Source organism: Belonocnema kinseyi, chromosome 5, assembly GCF_010883055.1.
Source record: "Belonocnema kinseyi isolate 2016_QV_RU_SX_M_011 chromosome 5, B_treatae_v1, whole genome shotgun sequence".
Taxonomy (NCBI): domain Eukaryota; kingdom Metazoa; phylum Arthropoda; class Insecta; order Hymenoptera; family Cynipidae; genus Belonocnema; species Belonocnema kinseyi.
This window is the reverse complement of record NC_046661.1, coordinates 32,120,079-32,130,460: the sequence shown is the minus strand read 5'-3', so window position 1 is coordinate 32,130,460 and position 10,382 is coordinate 32,120,079. Positions and strand designations below refer to the sequence as shown.

Genomic DNA, 10,382 nt, shown 5'->3' with positions numbered 1-10,382 from the left:
ACAACATTTAATAATATATGTTTTTCATTTTACATTTATTCGGAAAGAAATCAGCAAAAATTCGGAACGAACATAAACTGTGGGACACAGGTGAATATTCGGAAAGCATCGGAGTAAAATAATGGAACACTGCAACACTTATTCGGAAAGAAATCGGAAACCTTCGGAAACAGAGGCGTTCGGAAAGAAATCGGAAGCAAAGTTCCCATACTGTTCGGAAAGGATCGGAACGAAACCTCTTTCCGAACTCTTTCCGTTTCTTCCGCTAGGGCAGTGCTTTTTCGGTGCTTTTTCATCGGCAGGGAGTAGCGAAACCCTACCGATAGAAAATCTGAGTATATTTTCAGGGAAATAGCCTGGCCCGTTTCAGGCTATCTGCAGGCTCGGTTTAAATGATTTGGTCTCGAGAAATAGTCAGAAAGACTTGGGTACTTTTAAGAGTGATGCGAGTAATGGTCCTATTGTATTCGTCACGTACCGGGCGGGCAGAGTTATTTACAGTGGGCAGTGTCCATTTGATCCGATGCACAAGAATTGCGCCAGCGGTCAGAGTTTTACCTGCTAGCCAGGCGGCTCTCAATCTTCGCTTTCTGAATTGCGCCAGCTACCAGAATACAATACCCACTCGACGAATAGTGTTCCTCCTACTTTTTCCTGGATAATATTGAAATAAATTGACCTTGTCCTTTTTAAGTGATGATAAATAAAATACGATATCCACATTTTTGGATAAAGAGATTGGATTAAGAGATGGTAAGAGAAACACCCTAACCAGATTCTACCATTTTTTAGCTCTTTAGAAACATCGAAATATCGATAAGATACAGGCACGCCTGTGACTGGTCACAGGAATAATGTAAGGTCGCACCCCTACTCTTTTCTAACGCCACGTAACGGTGGAAATCATACCTATGACTGGTTAAAGAAATAATTGAAGGTTGCACCCCTACCCCTTTTTCAATGCCTCGTGGGGGTGGGAAGGCACCCCTGTGACTGGTCACATAAATAATGTAAGTTCGCACCCTACCCCCTTTCCAACACCACGTGGGGGCGGGAAGGCACCCTTGCAACTGTTCACGGAAATCATGTAAGGTCGCACCCCTACCCCTTTTCCAACGCCACGTGGGGGCGAAAGGCACCCCTGCGACTGGTCACAGAAATAATGTAAGGTTGCACCCCTACTCCTTTTCCAACGCCACGTGGGGGCGGGAAGGCACGCCTGTGACTGATCGCAGAAATAATGTAAGGCCGCACCCCTACTCTTTTCTAATGCCACGTAAGGGCGGAAATCATACCTATGACTGGTCAAAGAAATAATTTAAGGTCGCACCCCTACCCCTTTTCTAACGCCACGTGAGGGCGGGAAGGCATCCCTGTGACTGGTCACAGAAATAATGTATGGTCGCACCCCTGCTCCTTTTCCAACGCCACGTGGGGGCGGGAAGGCACCCCTGTGACTGGTCACAGAAATAATGTAAGGTCGCAATCCTGCCCCTTTTCCAATGGCACGTGGGGGCGGGAAAGCACCCCTGTGACTGGTCACAGAAATAATGTAAGGTCGCACCCGTACCCCTTTTCCAACGCCACTTAAAGGCTGAAAGGCACCCTAATGACTGGTCAAAGAAATAATTTAAGGTCGCACACCTACCCCTTTTCCAACTCCTCATGGGGGTGGGAAGGCACCCCTGTGACTGGTCACATAAATAATGTAAGGTCGCACCCTACCCCCTTCCCAACACCACGTGGGGGCGGGAAGGCACCCTTGCGACTGTTCACGGATATCATTTAAGATCGCACGCCTACCCCTTTTTCAACGCCACGTGGGGGCGGGAAGGCACCCCTGCGACTGGTCACAGAAATAATTGAAGGTCGCATGTAAGGCCACGCGCCCGCCGGTAGGCTAAGGTATTCCCGGAAACTATGGAATTCAAATTTTTATTACTTTTCTTCAACATCTCATAGGGAGGACTGGAAGGCACTCCTGTGACTGAAAGAAACAAGCAAAGTATTGTAAAAATGTTTCTTTCAGTTTTGACGTTACATCTTCGATGGTCGAAACCATATTATAAAACCTTTTATTTCCAAATTCTTAATAATGGACCCTCTTTTGTTTAGTATTTGATTTTGTTCATGTTTATGTTTAAATTTTCGAATAAAACAGTGCAGGCGTGCACACAAGCCAAATAAGGAGGAAGAGAAAAGCATAATTTAAGGGTTGTAGACTGCATCCTTCCAGCCTGTTTTTACATGGCAAGCATAGGCAAAATTTGTTAGAAATTAACTAAATTGATATTATTCGTAATGACAATTTGTATTATGAATGACGTAATTGAAATTTCAAATCTTTTTTAAATATTAGAGTAATTTTAATTTTAAAAAATCGTTAAAACCTTTTTTTCAGCTGCGGGAAATATGAAAGGTTTTAATCGTAACACGGAGGAAATTAATTAAATTTATTTTTCAACTCAAGAAACAAAAAAAAATAGTGCAAAATCGATAATATAATTTTTAATAATAATATTGTGAAATTATATTTCATAAACAAAATTACTGTTATGAAATATATAATTTAATTAGAAGTAAAAATTAAATAACAGATATTCTAATTTTATATTGGGGTAAGGAATTGATTTATCGGGTAAGAAAATTTAAATAAGAAAAATGTCATATGCTGGTACAAATGAGCAATTTATTAACGACAGTAACCCTAAAACAATAACAAATGGTTAATTAGAATAAACTTCGTAAACTATAATAAATAGTAGATAAATAGTTCTTGATGGCGTACACAAGAACGTCATAGTTGAGTTCAGCACAGGGAGATTTAAATGTTTTATTTGAAATGAAATTTTTAATGATAAGATCGAAACAGTTATTCCAACGGCCATACTGTTTCATTCAAATGATAAAATTATAAATTAATTAAAATAATGGTTTAATTTAAACAGATAAACCGGAAAGGTTATTTTTTATTCATTTTTGTATATTTTCTCGAAAGAATTTTTCTAAGTAAAGAGATCGTTCTAGTTTAAGATAGATGTTCGATATTTTTTATTAAAATATATAGTTCTTATTAAAATACATAGTTCTTATTTAATTTTTAATACTTTTGCTATAATTTAAAAAAATAAAGATACACACTAAACTCTCGCTTTCAGTCAAGTGTCGGGGGTTGCCATCAAATGGCCTTCGACTGATTGGGGGGGGGGGGGGGGGGGGGGGGGGGGTAACAGTGAGGGCCGCCTGACTCATTTCCAATTGGAATGTATATCTTTATATATATCATTTCGCAACCGCTCTCGCCCTACTCCCCTGAGAAACTACGTGAGCTAGCAATTCTAGGAAGGCTGAGAACAGGGTGACTGAAAGAAAGAGTTTGGGGTACTTACATTTTAAGATAAAATAATCCATATTTGTTATTAAATAACATCGTTCTTATTTAAGTTTTTATATTTCTACGATAATTTTTTTTAAATAAAGACATCGTTTCCATTTAAGATCACATGTTTGATATTTTTTAATAAAACACATTGTTCTTATTTAAAATTGTAATATTTTTACGATAATTTTTATTAAATTACCTAATTCTCGTTTAATTTTATATATTAATACAAAATAATTATTTTAATAAAGGTATCATTCTAGTTCAAGATAAAATGTTCGATAATTGTTATTAAATTACATAGTTCTCATTTAATTGTTTTTATTTCTAATTATACGAAAGAACTTTTAATAATAAAGATATGGTTCCATTTTAGGAAAATATGATCAATATTTTAATTAAAATACTTAGTTCTTATTTCATTTTTAATATTATATAACTTTTTTAACTACATTATTATTACAGTTTAAGGAAAATGTTCGATATTTTTATTAAAATACAGTGTTTACTTTAGTTTTTATATTTCAACAATAGAATTTCTTAAATACCGATTTCGTTTCAGTTGAGGATAAAAGGTATAGATGATAACTTCTTCATTTATTTGTTTAAGATAAACTATTATTTTGATTAATAAATCCTTTTATAATTTTATGATATCATTTATTTTTAAACTTTATCAAGAAAAAAACCGGTGGAACCGGCACTGTCGTGCAGTATCACTTATATTTTATATCTCACAATCAGCTCAAACAAAAATATGTAAACATTAACTGCTAATTATTATACTATTATAAACAGCAATATTACCCAACAATTAAACAACAATCAATTATTTTTATATAATTATTTTATATTTATACTTGCTACTCCCAGAAAACAGTGACTACATCCTCTGCAAACGTTTTTCGCTTCCACAAAATATGTTGTGTAAAAATTTCTCTCGCACACGCCATGTCCGGGTTTTATTATAAAATTTTCCTCAGGATGGATTTTTGCCTGGCTTTTAGATTTTCTTCACCTTTTGGCACGTAAAAGAAATTAAATTTTCAGAGTATCTATCATAACCTGACTTACTTCCAGGGGCAATACATCGCGTTCCACACATTCTACTTATTTCAATTCTAAATTTAATATTGCTAATATTTCTTAATTCTTACACTTTGACTTGTAACATAGAAAACCGATTGTCATTGCGAAAATCATCGATCAAATTAATTTTCCACCATACTCTTTTCTATTCTTGCCATATAAAAATAGGCTGGAATAAGGACCTTAGGCTGGAAAAACTCCCAGCGCCATCTGCGCTCCACGCTTCACTTAATCGTAGTAGTGAACTAACGACGATGCAGGGGGCTAATGACAGCCTTACCTCCTGTGCCTGGTGGTCTCCAAGTCACCGCTACGAGTTCAAACTCACGGCACTGCGGACACAACAATAAAATCATCGTATTTCATAAACTGTTCCTTCAATTAAAGTAAAATTTAATTTAATAAGAGAGATTACCAATCACAATTCTATCAGCTCATTGCCACATCAATCGTATGTTTTCATACAAAATAATAGAATCCGTGTAATCAGCGGCATAGCCAGGATTTTTTTCGGGAGGGGCTTCGATTGTGGGGGGGGGGGGGCTTTGGGTTTATGTTTAGACAAAGAGTGGAGGAAAAGGGAATTGAGTAATAAAAATACCACCTTGATCAAAAAGTTTCAGGACTTTATTTTTGAAATCAAAAATACATGTTTATGCATCGTAATCGATATTGTCACCTTCAAAGTACTGCCCATCGACTGCAACGCACTTTTGCCAGCGCTTGATCCAATCCTCGAAACATTTTTTATAATCGGTTTGTGGAATAGCCATCAGAGCAATCTTCGATTTTTCCATGTCCTCGTCTCTGGTACTGTAACGCGTTCCGCGGAGCGGTTTCTTGATTTGCCCGAATAGGAAAAAGTCGCAGGGCGCCAAATCAGGTGAATTCGGAGGTTATTGGATGTTATTCGTTTCGTTTTTAGCCAAATGCTCACGGATAACGATGTCATTGTGCAAAGAAGAATTGAAATCGGTAGAACGAGAGCACCACACGGTGACGAGTCCTAAAACTTTTTGATCAAGGGGGTACTTAGTTGCGGGGGGTGGGGCGCTTGAGCCCCTCCAAGCCTTCCCTCTGGCTACGCCGCTGCGTGAAATCTTCAGTTATCTGCAATTATGTCTCAAATTGTTACAATAGTAAATATTCGTACCCTCAAAGTAATAAAAAAAAACAAGTAAATTGCTAGCCCTCATGATAATTCAAGAAGATAAAGAAGCAAAACAAGTTTTACGAACCGAAAAATCTAAGGATAAATATGAGCTAGCCTCGGAGAAACTTGGCAAATGGAAAGAAGAAGTAAAAATAATGTTCGGACAGTGATCATCTTAATTATAAAAAAAAACATTAATGTTTATTTCTTTCACCCGACGTTCCCGCGCTATTTTGGCTCATAACAAAGTGATTTAAATAAAATATCATACATCTCTTGTAGTTGTACACACGTCTTTTTTTTACGAGTATTTACATTGACCTCTCCGCGGTAAAGACGAGTCCGACACTTCTTGTGTTGTAACATACTATTAATTTACAGATGCTTGTTAGCATGTTAATTAAATATATTTTGAGCCACTTTTTTGAAGTTGTAAAAAACGCTTTGCGGGAAAAGAAGGATTTTATAATCCAGTCTTTGAAAGTGGAGGAAGATTCGTTATTTATAATTGTTTATATAATCAATAAATTATATCCTTAAAAGGTAATATCATTATTTTTTCACGCACGATTAAAATCCATTTATTAAATACATATTACAATTTGAAGAGTTTTAAGGGCATGTGATACTTAGAAAATTATCGACTTTACCAGTATTAGGTTCCCCCGGCTTTTTTCTAAAATAATTAATATTTTCTCTTGAAAATTTGGGAAATGATAGCGAACATGCTAACGGACATCCCTGCACACTTTTTTCAGTTAATTAAAAAAAATTAATTTTGATAAATTTGATTAATTTGCGTGGCGCTTAGGAATTAGTATCGATTTTATCTGTGTTAGATTTCCACGGTTTTTTCCCTAGATTAATAAATATTATGTCTTCAAAATCTGGGGAATGGTAGTGAACATGCTAACGGATGTCCGTGCACACTTTTTTGTGGGTTAATTCCAAAAAAAATTTATTTTGCTAAAAACGTGTGTGTGTATTTCGAGGTTATGTGCGTGGCAATTCTCCCGAACGTTACTTCCAGATTACACAATATTTTTGGGCGAAAATGTTAGACTTACAAATTAACATATTTACAATGTCCCGGAACTAACCTTGTTTGTAGGCAATCAAAAAAATTTATTTCATAAATAATTTCCAAATTATCAGAATGACAGAGCTGAAAAACGACATAACCTCAAAATAATGCATATGCATAAAATTTTTATTAAGCACAATACATTTTTTTGGTTATTATTCCTCAAAAAGAGTCCGGGGACATCCGTTATGATATTTTATAGCATCTCCGAATTCAGTTTTTCAAAATTTTAATTTTTGTAGAAAAAAAAGCCGGGGGAACTGTACCCGATTGACCACACGACGAACGGTCACAAAATTATTCGATATAAATCAATTTAGTGATTATGTCGGACGCTTTGAAATGACTGTGTGACTTGAATGTGTATGAGAATATTTCAGATTAAATCGCCGAAATTTTTAGTCGTAGAATCGACAGGAATAAATGTAACTTAAGGCCATGTGACGAGAAGGTCACGTGACCAAACCTGGTCTTCAATTTTTCTTTCCCAACTTACGTCTAAACGAAATAAGGTATCGCTCTGAAAGTTTGGGAAATGAAAGAGGAGGTAATAAAGTCCATGTCTGCTTTGTTCTGGTGGAAATTTTAAGAGAAAAAAATTTTTAAAGAAAATACCGACCGTGCTGTCGTCAAACCCTGCAAGCAATTTGCAATGTTGCCAATGGGCTAGTTACGAGGTTTACATTTATCAAAGTGGGGCAAAATAGCAAAAATCGCTCACGAACATTATGCACAAATAATGCAAAAACTAATGTTTGCACGTGAAATGCAAATAAACATATTTGGTCTGACATACGCATCAGTCTGGTATCAGCTGTCAAAGCAGCACTAGCGCAGCGAGCAGATAACTTCGAACTTCTAGGGGTTTGTATGTAAAACAGATTGCATGATTACTGTTAGAGAAAGTTAAAAGTCAAACTTCTGCTGTAAAACCTAAATGTGTCCGTCCATAATCATTATTTGCATAAATAAACTTTTTTCTTCCTCCAACTCTTTGCAAAGCCACAAACGATCCTTTAATATTTATTAACATTTCCCGAAAAAACTTTCCGCGTTATTTAAACTTTTATTTTTCAATATGGGTGAAAAAATATTGATCTTAGGGCTGACTTGATCAGCTGTTATACTCATCACATGGCCTTAAGGGGGGTTTAGAAAGGGTAAAATCAATCAATTTTAATGAATTTTTTCAAGTTGATAAAATAACTAGATCATTTATTAATTTTAACGTCTTCTTCTTACATTATTAAAGTGTAAAAAAACATGTGATTTTTTTTAACCAAATGGCGACCCTGCAGAATATTTCTTCAAGCGCCTGCTCCGAGGCATCGAAAACTGCTGCAGCTGTCAACATTTTTCCATTTATCTGATATAAAAAAGGTTTTTTTGTTCGATTACTTATGTGTTAAAGGGAAGGATAAACCTATAAAATAATAAAAAAGTTGAAAATTAAAATTTATATCGGCTGTTTAATCGAAGGTCCAAATTTTCGACCATTTTTTCAACAGTTTTTACCCCAAAAAGATGATTTAATAACCCGATATCTGTAAACTTTTAGGTATATCCTTCCGATAGTTCCATAAAGAGAAACCCCTGCAAATTTCAGTCTAGTCGGTCAATACATTTTTAATTTACAGCACAGGCAGTTTTTGAAAAGAAAATTTCGAGATAATCACGTTTAAAGATTCGTTGCGGTATAAATATTAGTTTCAGTGACTTGTCAATCAATTGGCGATTCCTGGTCCACGTAATAAACGTAGTAAATGTAGTGACGTAGTAACGTAGTAATCAGCCTTCCCAGAATTTATGGGATAAAAAAATATACAAACCTATTGTGTTAGAAACATTGCTCCGACCCAAGCGCTCCGACTACCTGATTAGTGACGGCATGCGGACTCTGACATTTTTGACAATATCTCCATAAATATTTGATATTTTCCTTTTTCCTTTTTACAGTATATTCTTAACATATTATACATTCAAAATATGAAAGAAAAAAAATCGATTTTTTGGAAATTCTAAAGGTATCTCCCCCCTTAAACAGATTAGGTTAGACTCAAACTGGGCGGTCATCAGTTTGTCAAGATGCCAAGTTGCCAGGTTGTAACTTGGGAGGAAAGAATGAAAGATTTGGGTGGATGACAACGTCGCCGACGTCGCCTGCTTGGCAACCAGCTTGAGAAATTCATTATCGATTAGAACGGGTATCGAACAAGATCTACTTCCAAGTAGACGAGCATTGACCCTATTGTTAAACAACTTCACTTAAAATTGAATCCAATCTGTAATATCCGTATTTGAATCGTTTTACCTCCAAAGTATATGTTTTTTTTTCTAAGTTGTGTAACTAATCTGCTTGTTTTTATTAAACTCCATATTTTATTAATCCTGTTTGCAAAAACTCATAAGTCCCTTACACTCCGAAACAATGATTGTTGTGAAATATGAAAAGGAAGGTGATTTTATTTTCATTATGCGGTTTTCTGTTATTTTCTTTTTATAGTGTTATCTTATTATAACCTGGCTATACTGTCGGGGATCAAGGATCAGCAATATTATTCTCATTTTTTCATTCAAACAAGCTCGAATTCCTAGGTGTGACAACTAAGCTCGTGTTTAGGACCAATGAGAGTTAGTTGAGTATTTTTACACGTCCATATAAAAGAAGTGTAAAGGCAAAAGAGAGCTCAGTTTTTGGTAGTTATTGTCAACGCAACAAACCTAAAAGACACGTCTGCTCTTAATAAGAATTTTACAGAATCATAACCATTCTGTGTACGCGAAATTTTGGTTAAACATTTTTATCGAAATGAAAACATATTTATTCGTTATAATTTTTTCGAAATTATTAATCGGTTACGAAGTTAATGTCAGCTAAGACTGGTCTACGAGTTTAATTACACCCAGTGAATCGTAAGTTGTTGAAAGACTTTTTTATACCGGTTTACTATCTGATTTTTAGTTTTCTTGATCTTTATTCTCTCGTTCCTCACGTAGGAACGGAGTTTATTTTCTCTTTTAATTTTCCTGCCAATATTGTCATAAGTAATCGACTACCTTCTACCTCGGTAAAAAGGAGTTGATTGAAATGCGTAGACTGGCATTTTAAAAAATGGACATTTCAATGCCTTCGATGCGCTTCACTGTATAAAACTCGCTTCGCTTCAATAATTCTCAATGCGCATAAACTTCAAGGCATTACAGTGATTTGCTTGTAATGCCTAAGAGTTTATACCATTTAATGCCATTCAATGATGCTTGGCGAATCGTCAAATTGTATGCCATTTAATGCCTTTCACGAACCAAGTATCGAAACGTGTCAATGCCATTTAATCCTGTAAACAAAATATTGAATAGAATCAATGCCGGTCAATGTAATTTAATTATTTTTCGGACTAAAGTGTAATTGTTACGCATTTAAAGGCGTTGAAAGGTCCGTTTTTCCTAATGCAATTTATGCGTCCCAATCGACTCGTTGTTACCGGGACCCCTCGAGATTAACATGGAACAAAACTTTGTCATTAATTTCTATTAAAAATCTTGCCTGTGAATAACTACATTTATTAAATTCTAAGTACGAGGGTAGTTCAATAAGTCCTTAGAATGAAGTATAAAAACAATTTTTTCTGGGTAAATTTTTTTTTATTTTTCAACATAATCTCCTTGGAGCTCTA

General features: G+C 35.4%; 1 protein-coding gene across 1 annotated transcript in view; it reads left to right on the top strand.

Annotated features, from left to right (window-relative positions):
* The window catches only part of LOC117173650 (exosome complex component RRP45), a 49,694-nt gene that overhangs the window by 15,533 nt on the left and 23,779 nt on the right, over nucleotides 1-10,382 (top strand). The window lies entirely within an intron of this gene.